Source organism: Pseudonaja textilis, chromosome 2, assembly GCF_049901715.1.
Source record: "Pseudonaja textilis isolate UNSWEBS1 chromosome 2, rPseTex1.2, whole genome shotgun sequence".
In the NCBI taxonomy this organism is placed as follows: domain Eukaryota; kingdom Metazoa; phylum Chordata; class Lepidosauria; order Squamata; family Elapidae; genus Pseudonaja; species Pseudonaja textilis.
Genome location: NC_141991.1, coordinates 197328147 through 197343347, shown reverse-complemented (window position 1 = coordinate 197343347; position 15201 = coordinate 197328147). Strand labels below are relative to the sequence as shown.

Sequence of the window (15201 nt, the reverse complement as noted above, 5' to 3'; positions counted from 1 at the left end):
GTTTTCGCTGGCAGGGCATCGCAGGCCAGTCTTTCCAGGGTGTGGCTACAGGCTAAATCTAATTATCCTGTGGGCTGGATCCGACCTGTGGGCCTTGAGTTTGACACCCGTGGATTATAGGTACCAAAGATTATTCTTAAAAATCCTTTTCCTTTCTCCAATATTTGGAGCAAATCTCTTCACAAGATCTAGAATAGGCCTGGATTTATTTTAGCGTTGTGCTTGCTTAAAGCTTGTCATTTGACTTGTCATTTTCAACTCCAAGCCTAATTTTGTTTCTCCCTGGCCAAATCCAGAAAAAGTTTTCATTGTGTAATGAATGTGTAAAAAAAGGAATCATTTCTGAACTCATGCAATATGAAAGTTTGTTCATGTGTAAAAATTCTACTGATTTCTTCTCACTTGGCTATATGCTGATGCCACCAAATACACCCAAGAAAATGTATTGCATATACAGGAACCACTAGACATTACAGCATCCACTGATGCAATTTCATCAGACCCATTTAACCAATGTTTGATGCTTCTACATACAAAGGATAGTTGGATATAAAATATTTTACATTAAACATAAAAACTTTGAGTTGAAAAGCTTTTTTTGTCATTGCTGATATTGAAAATTAATACCTGCCCATATAACTATTATCCATTCCAACTTATATAGAAATTTTCAGGGACTATGCTTGTGCACTGCTATTATTTTCCTCAGACAGGGATGTTCCTCCCTTGTGAGATTTCCTTGAAAACATATTATTTGTTTTGTAATGTAGGCACCTAGTAACTTGTGAACATACTGAAAGTTGGAAATAAATTTTTTTCCAGAAGAAATTAAGTTAGAATGATAACCAAGATCTGCACTTTTGGAATTTTCTTATTCTTTCAAAATCTATACATTTCTTTTCTTTTTTTAAAAAAATGAAATTAGATTGTGATACTGCTACTTCAGTTTGTCGTTTGGAATACTACTTTATAAGGTAAATCTTGTATGTATTTGACAATGAATATGTACAAATACATTTCCAATTATAGGCTAATGGATCGCTGCAGATCTTAAGTCCTTTTCATCGATTTCAGAAAGTAAAGGCAAAGATAATGCTAGTTACCATTTAAGTGACAGAATGGAACAGAATACCACTGTCATTATGTCACATAATCTCCTAGATACACAATTATATCTGCAGCTGAAAATTTAAGGATGGGAAGAAACTGAGAGAAAACAGATAAGGTTTTCACATACATACGGTTCTCAAGAGACGGGAAAGGAAATAAGAATCTGCTAAAGAGCTACAGGAAAGGTCATGTCGGGGTCAAAGAAGGAGAAAGAGAATATAGCTAGCAAATAAAAGTGGATTTAGGCAATTTCAGATTGCTGAATATATCTACATTCCTGTGAGATGGAAAATAATCCACAGAGTCAGCAGAGGATTATCTATGCATGGAGAAGATTTTTTTTATTTTTTTATTATTTATTTATTTATTTATTATTTTGTCAATTGCTTACAAGATAATAGGTATAAGTAAAAACATAGTTATGAATATATATATATAAGATGCTTTATCATATCAGCCCACACCCCACACCCTCAAGGAAAAGGATGACTGAAAGATAAGTTGATTAACTTGCTGCCAACTAAGTCTAACAGAAGCCTACCTATTTACCTATGTTCCTAACAAAAGGGGCACCTCAGCAGAAGTGTTGCTTTTGGAGGCAAGGGGACAGTTTTGCGGAGCTATGTAATTGGAAAAAAAATGTCGACCTCTTAGAATACCGAATGCCCTTCCTCTGTGAAATGTGATGAATAAATAAAACCTGAACCGAAAGAACCCCCTTTCATCCTGCCTGTAAAAAGCTACATGCTTCTATTCAAAATACCAGTCAATTTGCACTAAAAAGTCTATAGAGATTGAGAATGCTCAAAATTCAGGCCAGACAAAACTATCAGAAACCTTTAACTTATATAAAAAGAAGCTGTAGTCATAGATGTTCCAAGCTGTGGAAACCTACACTCTTTTCTGTACTGCACATTTATTACTTCATGTTAATAAAATACCCTTAATCCTATTGAACAATTATGTAACTTTTCAGGAGCCTATTTCAAGTTCATTTGTGAGAGGCTATGATTGAGACAGAACATGAGCAGCATTGAAATAGTAATATTAGAATCCTCAAAGTCTCTCCAAGTCCTACCGAACTGTGTAAGGCTTAGTTTTCAAAAAAAAAATATACAAGCTCACAAGTTAATAATTAGCTACACTTAACATTTTGAGGATCAGAGGACTGAGAGCTATGGGGAAAACTATTATTCAAAATGGATGTACTATGGATTACACAGCTGGGTGAGGCTGGCATTTGTAGTTCAGTTTTCTATAAGAGTTTGCATTTGCTGCACTAGCCACTGTCAGCCAAAAAAGGAATTCTGATAGAACCAAGCTTGTATTTGTTTCTTACTCAATCAGTCCTCTAAAATGTATGCCCAAATTTGCCTAAATCCAAGCTTCTTTAAAAAATCCATTCTAGACTGATTTTCCCAGCTTGATCTGGTCACAATGGTTTTGAAAATCATAGGTAAAATTATTGGTCTTCTAAAGTGCAGCTATAATATTTGAATACATTTTAAAATGCTCAAGTACAGCTTAATGTCTATAAAATAGCAAATCTTTTTTCTCCTATATCACAGGAATCTTACTTTCATAGATAATTTCTCCCATAAGTATTTTTATTGGTCTCAGATTTTTTTAAGAATATGATATTGATATGCTTTAATAAGGAAGCTATAATTCATTCAATGAGAAATACTATGCCATCACAAAGCTTTGATTGGTAGTTATCTAAACTGATAGAAAACTCAGCCTGTAAGTTGCATATTTATTATAGCCTCAAAGCTTTCAGTAACTGGAATTACTGGAAAAAGTCTCAAGAGCAAAATTAAACAGAACATCCATTACACTTCTAGGGCTGAATATATTTTTGAACCTGGTTTGCTGCATGTATATTTTAATACAATAAGGTGAATTACACAGAAAATATATCCATGATTGCAACTGCACAAAGCAAATAACATATTATCTACTTAGAAGTAACACTGCAAACTATATAAGTAATGAAAAGTGGGATTGCATTCTAATTGGTTTGACTACAGGAGAAAACTTCTCTAAATATAGAAACACTGCATAAGGTATTAGTTGTTTTTGCATATCCTCATTCAGAGGACATTTTGCCTAAAGCATTTAACATTACCTAAGAGGCTTGCATAGTTAACTCAGGCATAATGCCCACTATAATTAGTACTTTGATGTGATGTACACAACAGTAAATTCAAAATCTCCTCATGAGTCAAGTTCAAATTCTGGTGACTCCATGGAACTATTGATGGAATCATTCTGGTAAAAATATAGAATGGCTTGCCATTATTTCCAGAATCTTTCTAGAAAACCTGATTTAGAATTTTCTGGTTACATTTTCAAATATTAACTAGGTTCAATCCTACTCAAGTTTCTAAAATCAGCCAAAACAGTGATCTCTCTAGATCAGGGATATCAACTCATGTTGTCATGGCAACATCACGTAACATATCAGGACTTCCCTTCGCTAAACCAGGCATGGCCATGGCCAGTGTGTGACACATCCGGCCCATGGGCCAGAAGTTTGACAGCCTTGCTCTAGATGATTCTTAGCTTATATGCTTCCATGGTCCCTCATTCTTCAGTACAGTATAATTAATAAAACACAAATACATTTTTAAAAAATCTTTTCTTCAATTAACAGTTGAAAACTATTGTCTAAATCAGAAATTATACTTAAACTAAATAATTAGAAAACAATCCAATTGTGATCCATAATCTGAAGTTTAATTGTTTCCCTAAATGATAAATCTAACCAACTTTTTCAGGTATGAATATTTGGAGAAACTACAATTTAATTTTTAACAATGGGAGATTCTGTTGTGATCTTCGCTGCCACACTAGTGAGAAAAATCATGTAAATCAAAGTAGGCTGTCTATCTAAAGACAAATCATATTTATGGCTCTGTTTCATAATTTCTGATTATGTGCATCTCTTATAACAAGGCTGTATTTTTGTGCATCAATAAAATACAAATTTTCTTGAGTTGGGCTTAATTCCCAGTGATTACATGAAGACATCCGTGTAGTATTCTTGACAACAACACAGAAATAGTTTGTCACTGCTTTTGTCTACTATTTATTCTCAGCTTCTCTGACTAAAGTCTTTGGATTTCAAAGGGATCTCCTATACAAGCATACACCTAATTCAACTCTATTTAGCTTTTTGGAAGGAGCAAAGTTCAACTAATGTTTATTCCCTATTGTTGTCGTTTATATAATAAGAATCATTAAGTAAATTTTTCTGGTCAGGATATATTTTGCAGAAGACAGCAAGCTCACTGGAGCTGATGTTGATGGGTACATAATGAATCCACATGAATCTGCTGGATATTTATGCTCCATCCAAAATCTGAGGAGAAGCAACTTGACAAACCTTTCATTAATCTGGATTTTTTTTTATTTATAGATAACTTTCCCTATCAGTATTATGGCTGTATGTGGATCTGCATTGAAACAGTAAAATGTGATTCTGAGTATGTATTTTAGTAAAATATGTATCTTATCTTAGGAAAATATAAAATAGGATCTTAGGAAAGTATGTATATGATTTCAGGTGTACCTTATAGGGTTACATATGTGCCCATGTATATTCCAAATCACTATTACCCTTCAAATCTAACCTCTGCATAACTAGAATCATTCTAAAATTCTTCTGTTTTTATTTTAACAAAGTAATGCTCTATAAATAACCAAAGATAATTTACAACCAGTATTATAAACAGGGATGTAGTACTATAAACAGGGATGTAGTATTATAAAAAGGAATGGAAACAGAATGAGTTCCGCCCCCTATAGTTGGCAATGACTAGCAAAGTAAAATCCGCAGGGACTCCTTTCCTTATTATAAACAAGGAAAGAAATAATTTGAAACTTTTCTGGTGCATCCATTCTTCCAAGCATTCCCTGGTAAAAAAAATAAGTAGGGAATGCTGTCTAAAGTATCTTAAATGTTGATATCTCTATTGTATAGAATTTCAACATAATCCTCTTTGTTGAATCTTTTTTTGACTCAGTTATTATCTATCCATTGATGTTTCTTAATATTATCAATTCAAGGTTGCAATCTCCTGGTTGCAGGAAATCTTTTGGATGACTTATCTTGTTTTTATGTGACTGTCTTCATTTTCAATGTCTTTACTATTTCTTGTCTCTTCTAACAGGTTTTTGAAATTCCGTATTAAGTTCCTTCTTGAAATCATGTCTTTCTTGCCTTTGTCTTCTCTTCTCTTCTGGGCAATATTCACTGTCTGTTCTGACATCTAGTTTGCTTTATTCTATTTTTGGGGTAATCTCATTTCACATTCATCCTCAAAAATGCCTTTGATTTAATTCCACAGTTCCTCTGGTTCCCTATCAATGAGTTCAAGACGTCAAAGCAGCACTGATGTTTTCTTTGATAACAGTTGGTATATCTCAAGATTGTAGTGATAGCTGGTTGACTTTGTTCTTTTGCCTATTTTGTTGGCTTGGGATTTGCACATAAATGGTTCACGATTTGTTTCTTCCCATTTTTTAGATTTCTTTAATCCAACCTTTATGATGTTTTATAAATAACTCAAGGCAGTGAACATATTTGATATTCCTTCCGCCTCCTATTTTCTCCATAACTATAATCATGTGAATAGGTTGGGCTGAGAGAGAATGATTGGCTCCAAGTCACCCAGCCAGCTCACATGTTATAATTTACCTCTTCCATTTCCTTGTGTTAATTATATATTAAATTGTATTTCTATGTGTTATACCTGGTTAGGTCCATGTATACATATACTGTTTTGGATGTTTGAAGTATGTGATAGCAATGAAGAAACCATTAGTTTGTCAAAAATTTATAAGCTGTTCTCCTGCTTTGTCTTTATTTTCTATGGCTTAGTCCAACTACATTTTTACCTTTACTACTTGCAATTCTCCAACCACAAGCAGCGTATCTCACTTACATGTTTTGTCATACTTGAAATTCAAATCAAACTTGACTACAAAACTCATCAAGCTCCTTCGCTTCTACATCAATGGTTAGAGCAAAACCATTCCTTCTTTATTTTTCATGCCTTGGATAGTAAGTAGCATAATATTCTGATTGAAAGTGCAAGTTCCAATCCTTTTTAATTTGTTGAAGCCTAAGATGACTGTATATGTTCATGTCTGTGTCTACACTTTAGCAATATTTTTAAAAGGTTGCATTTTAATTTAGAACTGTGTTATTAAAGTCTGGTTTGAGAACCTCTGGAGGTCCCTCAAGATTTACTCAGGGATCTGCAAAATCATTTTAATTTTTAATATGGTGAATATTGATAAAAGTAACCCACACAAACAAAAGCTCTTTGGGAGGTTCTAAATTTGTAAAAGGGGAAAGGGTATTGAGAACAAAGTGTTTAAGAAATGTTCTAGAATTAGGTGGTAAATTGATGGATTATTGAATAAGTCAATCCATAACTCTCACTCCAGGGACAAATGACCTGATCCAAATCTTCCTGCTTTGGACACATTATGCTAAGACCCAGCTCTTTGGAAAAGGCTTTTACTTCTGGGAAAGTAGAAGGAAAAAGAAGTGGATGACCAGCAGCAAGGTGGTGGACTCAATTAGGGTCTCACCACTGGGAGATTTCAAAAATCAGGTTAGAGATAGATCAACATGAGAGAAAATCTATGCAGTTGGCAAAAGTTGAAAATGACTTGACGGCACATAATCAATCAAATGCATAATATAAAATAATAATTTTCACTTAATATTTTGTTTTTAAAATTCTGAGCTTGTTCAACTATGAAGATCATTTTTTGTAATTGATATTAAGCTGAGCACTGACTATTAGACTGCATTGCCTTTTGTGGCAGAATCTTTTCAAGGAAGTCCAGATGGGAAAGTTTCTGTGGGATCTTGCCACCTACTGGTAAGGAAAGAAATTATATGTCTCATTTACTATATTTACCTGAAATAAAAATGAAAATTTCCTCCAAATCAATATAACTTAAAATGATTTTTTTTTTTCAGGCAATACATTAATAGAGACTTTTTAAAATTAAGATTCTTTTTGGCAGGAGGATATCTTGAATTTAAAGAAAACCTTTCAGGTAAATATCTAGTTGTTAATCTGCCTATTACATAAAAGTCTTGGATTTAAAATAATCCTATAAAAATCCAAATAATCCAAAAGCTTTAGACCTATCTACAATTAAGGGAAACATTTCTGGGAAAGTGAAGGAGTAAATGCTCAAAAATGGATTGGAAAGGCATTGATAACTATAATTATTTCAATATGAATAATAAAGAGTTCTGTGCCATAACATATATATTTTTTCATAGGCTGATATTCAAATTGTTCAGTATTGTTTCCCAGACTTGGAAAATGTATAGAACCATATTTTCATGACATATAGCATTACATCATGAAAAACTAGATGGGATTATGAATTCAAGTGTAATGGATTTTATTTTTAAGCAATTTTGGAATATAGTGATTTTTTTAATTAAAATGTATAAAAATATAATCTCTATAACATTTGAACCATATGTAGTATATAAAACATATGGACAATATTACTGTCAATATTTCCAACAAATCAATGTTTGGCTTAAGTATATCCTTCAAAATTTTATTGTTACAGTTCAAAATTTATTAAGGGACTAGTTAAACTGCTAGAGACAAAAAAAATATTTTGAAGTAATGTTCTTAACCCAACTGAAGTTTCTGAATGTACATGATAAAATAAGATCCCATTGGAATTAATTCCATTCTTGCAGCAAGACTTGCAGTCACATTCATGGGAACTTTAAAAGAGTTATAATTCTGGCCTAAAGTAAATTATATTCTCACAGCATTGTGCAAATTGATAAATCTTCCATCCTTTCAAAGACCTAACAGCCCCTCTATCTTCAGACCAGAGGGATTTTACATATCACTAGCTCCAGCCTGATCATTTTAATATTTAGTCAAGATAGCAAAGAGCAAAAGTTCACCTTCAGAAAATTATTTAGCAAAAATGAAGACAAGGCATCAATTAAGATTTCCAGAAGGCTTCTGTCAGAGAAGGAAGAAGTACAAGGAAGAAGTACTAGGAATGGGGAAAATATCTCATGCAAGAACTTGATTTCAGGGTTATTTTTAACAACGGTGGAATAATCTGCAACAAGAAGTTTTAAACATGGATTTCATTAAAATATAAAATTTTGAACAGGAAATACAGTTAGTCCTCAATTTATGAGTATTGTTGGGACCAGAATTTCCATTGCTAAGCAAGGTGGTAATTAAATGAGTGGATGACTTTTTTGCTAGGATTGTTAACCGTGGTGGGATTCGGTGGGCGTTGCTTGGTGGGTGTGCTTTATGTGCGCAGACTTTGCATGCACGCATGTGCCAAACGCGTACTTTGCGCAGGCGCAGAGGCTTTGGCACAGGTGCAGAGGCGTTCTAACTCGCCTCCTGCAAGCCTGCACGATCCCGGTCACTTCAGCAGGTGCCGCGTGGCACTATTCTGTGCCACATAAAGCATCTGTGCTTCAAATTCAGCAGATAAAGGTGAGTATGGGAGCCCAGGCAGGTGGGTGGGCCCAACCGCAGAGCCAGCAGAGCAGTGGAGAGAAACAGTTCGGTCTCCACTGCTCATCGCTCCTACCAGCTCTCGAGAACTGGGCAGAACCAGTCGAATACCATCACTGGATTGTTAAGCAAATCTCTGCAGTTGTTTAGTAAATCATTCGGTCATTAAACAAATCTGCCTTCCCCCGTTGACTCTGTCAGAAGCTGACTGGGAAGGTCACAAATGGTGATCACATGTCCCTGGGACATTGTAACTATCAAATATATGTGAGTTTCCAAGGGCCCAAATTTTCATTGTATAACCGAAGGGATGCTGCAATATTGTAAGTGTGAGGACAACTTGTAAGCTACTGATATCTGTGCGGTTGCAACTCTAAGCAGTCACTAAATTAATAGTTCTAAGTTCAGAACTCCTGTACTGAAAAGGATTTGTCCAAACTATAATCTTTTTGATCAGGATATAGATACATAAATATTCATATTTCTGCTACACAGACACATAAATACACATCATGCTATTTTCATTTGGCATAAACAATAGTATGCGAAAGAAAGCAAAACAGTAAGAAACTGTAAGCCACAGAAATTGCCATATTTTTTCAATGACTTCTTGAAAACAAAAACCTAGTTTACGCACTCTGCTTGGCACAAAACCGCACTGTACTTCTCAAAATTTTGCCCAGTGTGACCTTATCCACAGTTTCAGTCAGAATTCTGTCAAACATCTTCTCAGACATACTTAACAATCTAGTCTCCCTGTAATTGCTACATTCATTTTTGTTAGCTTTCCTTTTGTATAAATGAATAATAACAGCATTCTTCCAATTGTTAAGCCTAGATGCAGTTTTTCACATTCATGCTAAGCAAGATACACGCAGCCGCTCCACAGACAAATTGCATTCATACGTGGACATTTCTCCATTTATATATTCTACTCCTGAGTTTTAACTGTTATCAACATTCTCACAGCAATTATGACTTTTTTTGTCTATTTATCTTGGGTATTAATGGGTATCTTGGGTATTATAGTGCTTTTAACAGATTAACAGAGTTGGAAGGGACCTTGTAGGCCATCTAGCCCAATCCCCCGCCCAAGCAGGAGACCCTAAACCACTTCTGACCAATGGCAATCTAGTCTCTTCTTTAAAGCCTCCAGGGATGAAGCTCCCACAACTTCCGAAAGCAACTTTTGTTCCATGTGTTGACGGTTCTCCTGGTCAGAAAATTTCTCCTTATTTCCAGATTGAATCTCTCTCCTTGTTCAGTTTCCATCCATTCTTGTCTTTTTAGCAACTTTACTACGCTTGTGGCCAAGAAGGCAACTCGTTTTTTGGCATTTTGCTATCATCTCCCTATAAACTATAAATAAAAATTACTTATTCCAGGATTCCCTCCTTCTAATTTAATCTCATATCATTTCATCAGTTTTATTTTCCATTCCCATCTTCTTCGGATCCACTTCATTTTGGTCTCTTAAAACTTTACCATTCCTTGCTCTCCGCACCTCACTTTTTGTCTTTTTTACACATTATACCATAACTTTTTTTCTCACGTGGTAACTTTTGCTTTCATATTTACAAAGCATTTTTCCATACTTTCCATTAGTCTAATTGGGGTAGATGAATAAGTTGGACGAAGGCAGGCACAGACTGTGCATGAATCAGGTGAAACCAGCAGAGGGCTCGGGAAAGCTGACATACATACAGTACATATATCATATATAGGTATGAGATTAGCAGTGATATAAATAAATAAATCAGAAATGTAACTACTGAGTAAAAAAAAGACTAAGGATTTTTCCCTATGGTGCAGCAATATTGATTTTTAAAAGTGAAGCCAAATTCTAATCTGTAAAAAAAGGGTGTTTAATATCTCTTGAGATAAACTTTCTCAGTAAACAATCAGATAAAAAGAAATCTGTTTCCACAAAACAGAATAAAAAAACTAGAAGAATCATATTAAATACTAAACAGAAAAACAGAAGTCTGTTTTACAGACCTAGCGAATAGCAAGCCTCATTTGCCTGTCCTCAGATAAAATATACTAAGCCAAGATTCGTTTAACTTCAGTTTATTAATTAAAGCCCATTTCTATGTAATGACTCAATACAATAAATCATGTTTTACAAATCACAATAGCTGGATTTTATATATTAAACTTCTGTAACTAATCACAGATTGACTTAGATCATGATATGGACATATTTCCAGGCTAAAAACTATACTCCAACATTATTGGATCGGAATCAGGATGAAAACTGAATGTAATTTACATTAAAATTAAAAATAGTTAATTTGATTATATTTCTTGTCGTGTATCTGATTATTTTTACTTCCTGTCATATTCCAGTTTGGTGACAATTTAGAAATCTCTGAGGATTACATATGACATTGGGGCTCAGGGCCTCTCATTCAGTATGGTCCATGAACCCAGGAACTCTCATATAAACATGCGTGTGATTGTCGTTTAAATTTTCCATGCTCCTCAGTTAAACTTCTTTGTTCTTACTTTTCTCTTAAGCAAAATAATTAGAAGCACTGGTTTTAAATACTGTTTAAATTTGGGCAGGAGAGGGTTTGTTTAGATGTCTAATATGGATAATTTGATTATAGCAGGTCTGTGTAGTGAAGTTATGACAACTAAAATATCTCTGTCTTATAAAGTCTTCCCAAGCAAGAGCATCATAAGATGAAAAGTTTGTCCTTGTATATTTGCACTTTTATAAACAAAGCCATTGGCAGCTGCAATTGTAACAGATTCCCATGGGAAACAAAGATACAAAATTAAAAGAAAGAAAATACTAAAGAGTAAAATATTCATAATACTACAAGTTAATATTTGTATACTGAGATATACCTAATCTAAATTTATATCCCTCCCAATTATAAACCTTACATAAATCTCTCTAAATAAATTCTATTGTCTCTCACATAATAGGTGAGGGGTCTGAGCCTGTGAGGGAGAATGGCTAGTTTTGCCTTTAGACATGGCAAATGTGAAATTGTCCAGGAATGTCTATATGAATAGCACAGTATCTTTTCTCAAACCTATAGGTAGGTAGGTTGGTAGGTAGGTAGGTAGGTCAACACATGACTACTACTATACTAGCTCTTCAAAACAAAAATAGAAGAAAATCTCTAAGGAGTATACATAAAAGTAATATGCCTAGCTTAAGTAAAGCAGCATTTCTTGATGTTGATATTTCAACAACAAAGAGTAGTACAGTCCGCACCACAATGTCAGCGATGGGATCAATGTTTATTCCTTGCATTAGGAATCAGTATAATTTGATTTCCAGACATCCAAAACAATCCAGAAATCCTGAACAATGGTCTGACCCTATGTAAAATTTATCTGTACTATTGGATTATACCATAAAGAATCATAAAGAATGACAGCTTGCAATCTACCCTAAGTACTAGTCTTTGTAGAAGAGATTTCATAGCTATTGAGAGATTCCCCTCAATTTAAAACAGCATTCTACATACAAAGGAATAAAACTGCCATATATATCACCAAAGCCACCAAATATATTTCAACAGTGTGCCCAAATATTGCTTTTTATGACAATTTTTCTATTCATGCTGAATGATATTGTGCTTAATTTGAAAATTCTCATTTATATCCTTATTTTAAAGTTGTTGTTTTTGGTACTGAAATAAACAGATTACCATTTTTTCAAGTTATAGTTATATATGTTTTACACCATAAAGAATCCATCCCACCATAAGGAATATATTATCAAAATTACTGCAGGAATACATTTCAACAGAAGCCTCAGAACTGATTTCATCTGTCACTCCAACCTTGACCATAATACCATATGGCTAAATAATTCTAATCTGACTATTGCCAAGAAGCAGAGATAAAACAGAAATTTCTTACCAAACAAGTAAAAATGCAGAATGCAAAACACTGTGGAGGGGGATAAAAGCCAAATGCTTTGGTGCATCTGGTATTTTTTAGGCAATAAAATGCTATCATGGTTAACCTAAGCTATCCCAGTAATTAAAAGCACCACAGGAATCGTTGGTTATACAAAGACTTTATCTAGAAATCTTGTAATAAAGACTAAAAATAGACTCATTTCAAACAGGCAGATGTTAGAGAAATTTCCTTATGGATTTTTGTCTTTCAAAGCTTGTAAGACTTAGGTTTTAATGTCTGTCAATTGCATTGATCCACAGAATTATTAAATAACTGTGTTTTCTTTCTACCCTGTGCCAAACTCACATCTTTTAAAAAGGTACTTCAGACAATATTGCAGACCATCAAAACAAATTACACCCTACTAAATGCATCTCTTAAATTTTAGGCTCAGAAGCAAAGAGAAACATAAAAAATATAGTGTCATTCATTTTAAAAGGGTAATAAAGCTTAAAATTTTTCAAGATGATGCCTCAAAATGAAATTCTACACAATGCTGCTCCAATATACAATATAAATATCCTCTCAATTATTTTAATAAGAAAAAGTAACAAATAAAAGAAAAAAGAAGGTGCAAGTATAAATGGATAGCTGCATTCCTGTCAAACAGTCAACTAGTGGTCAAAATAGGGAGTGCCCTATCAAATCCTGTACCTGTTAACAGCGGAGTCCTCCAAGGCAGCATTTTAAGACCAACACTCTTTATACTTTACATAAATGACCTCTGCAATCATATTAGAAGCAATTGCGTTCTCTTCGCTGATGATGTAAAACTACTCAACACCACCAACAACACTGCTACCCTTCAGTGTTAGAATGGTCAAACAAGTGGCAACTTCTAATGTCAACCAATAAATACTCTGTCTTACACATTGGCACAAAAAAAAAAACAGAATATAAAATGGACACAAAGCTGGATGGACACAACCTTGTAGACGACCCTCACTCTGTCAAGGACCTTGGAATATTCATCTCTAATTATCTAAGTGCCAGAGCCCACTGTAACAACATTGTCAAAAGAGCATTAAGAGTTGTTAATCTAATCTTGCATAGCTTCTTCTCTGGTAATATTGTACTGCTAACTAGAGCATACAAAATATTTGCTAGACCAATTCTCAAATACAGCTCATGTGTCTGGAATCTGCACTGCATATCGGACATTAATACACTTGAGAGAGTTCAGAGATATTTCACAAGAAGAAACAGATTACCTTATATCACCAGACTTGAACTTTTGGGCTTAGACAACTTAGAACTACACCGCCTTCTGTCTGACCTAAGCGTAGTACATAAAATTATCTGCTATAATGTCCTACTTGTCAATGACTACTTCAGCTTCAACCATAACAATACACAAGCACACAATAGATAAAAACTTAAGGTAAACTGCTCCAAACTCAATTGTAGAAAATACGACCTCAGCAACAGAGTTGTCAATGCCTGGAATGCATTACCTGACTCTGTGGTTTGTTCCCCAAACCCCCAAAACATTAACCTTAGACTGTCTACTGTTGACCTCACCCCATTCCTAGGAAGTCTGTAAGGGGCGTGCATAAGTGCAGCAAGGTGCCTACCATCCCTGTCCTAATGTCCCCTTTTATTCGGACCCATTTCATGTAATCATAATCATGTTCTAATTATATCTGTTATCTAATACATACTTGACAAATACATAAATAAAAAATAAAGTGAAAAAGTCTACTGACACAAACTATTAATGCAAGGAAAGGAAAACAAGAAACAGAATACCAAGCACCACAAAAAAGCCTGCAAATGACCTCATGGCATTCAAGATTTTTCCATTTTTACAGCATAAACTACAGAAAGCACAAGGAATAAATGTATTAGTGCTACATTTTCCTTCCACTAATAGAAATACATTTTATGCATTTTGTCAATTTCTACCTCCCACCATAATCTCCAAAATAGCCACCAACTCATTGTTTGGAATGGTCAGCAGTTTTCCAGCATATATTTTTATGGAAATGCAACAGAGAGAAGAATCAGTGAAAATTGTCTCTCTTTCTGCCAACAGGAACTTTCCATGAATTGAACGACAGCATAATCCATTAAATATCAGATTATTTGCTCAGATAAAGGGGCGTTGGTAGACTTACCAGTGAACGCCCTTTCTAGACACGCTGCGATAGAGTCCAGCATTGGGTATAACTCCACCCTCTTATGACATGAACTGAGTCTGCCACTATAAAAGGTTCGCCTCTGCTGAGAGCCCCAGCTTTTCTGGCGAAGTATCTTGACAGACTAGTATTGTCTCTGGAATACAAACAAATAGAATGAGCGTACAACTGCCCCCCTACCCGAGAATACTAGACCAGATGGCCATAGGGTGGGGCTGGACTCTATTGCAGCGTGTCTAGAAAGGGTGTTCACTGGTAAGTCTACCAAAGCCCCTTATCTGTCATGCTGCTCTAGAGTCTAGCACTGGGACATACCAAAGCCTGCATGCCCAAGGGAGGGACTCGGCTGGTCCTCTTAATTCAACCCAGGAACCACCCGCTGGAGTACCCTTCATCCAAATGCAGCCTGTGCATATACAAAGGAGTCCAGCCGGTAATGTTGGATGAACAGGGAAGGCGAGGTCTATGTTGCAGCTCTA

General features: G+C 34.8%; 1 protein-coding gene across 11 annotated transcripts in view; it reads right to left on the bottom strand.

Moving 5' to 3' along the window:
• The window catches only part of NTRK2 (neurotrophic receptor tyrosine kinase 2), a 193589-nt gene that overhangs the window by 139685 nt on the left and 38703 nt on the right, over positions 1 to 15201 (bottom strand). The gene's annotated exons all lie outside the window — the stretch shown is intronic.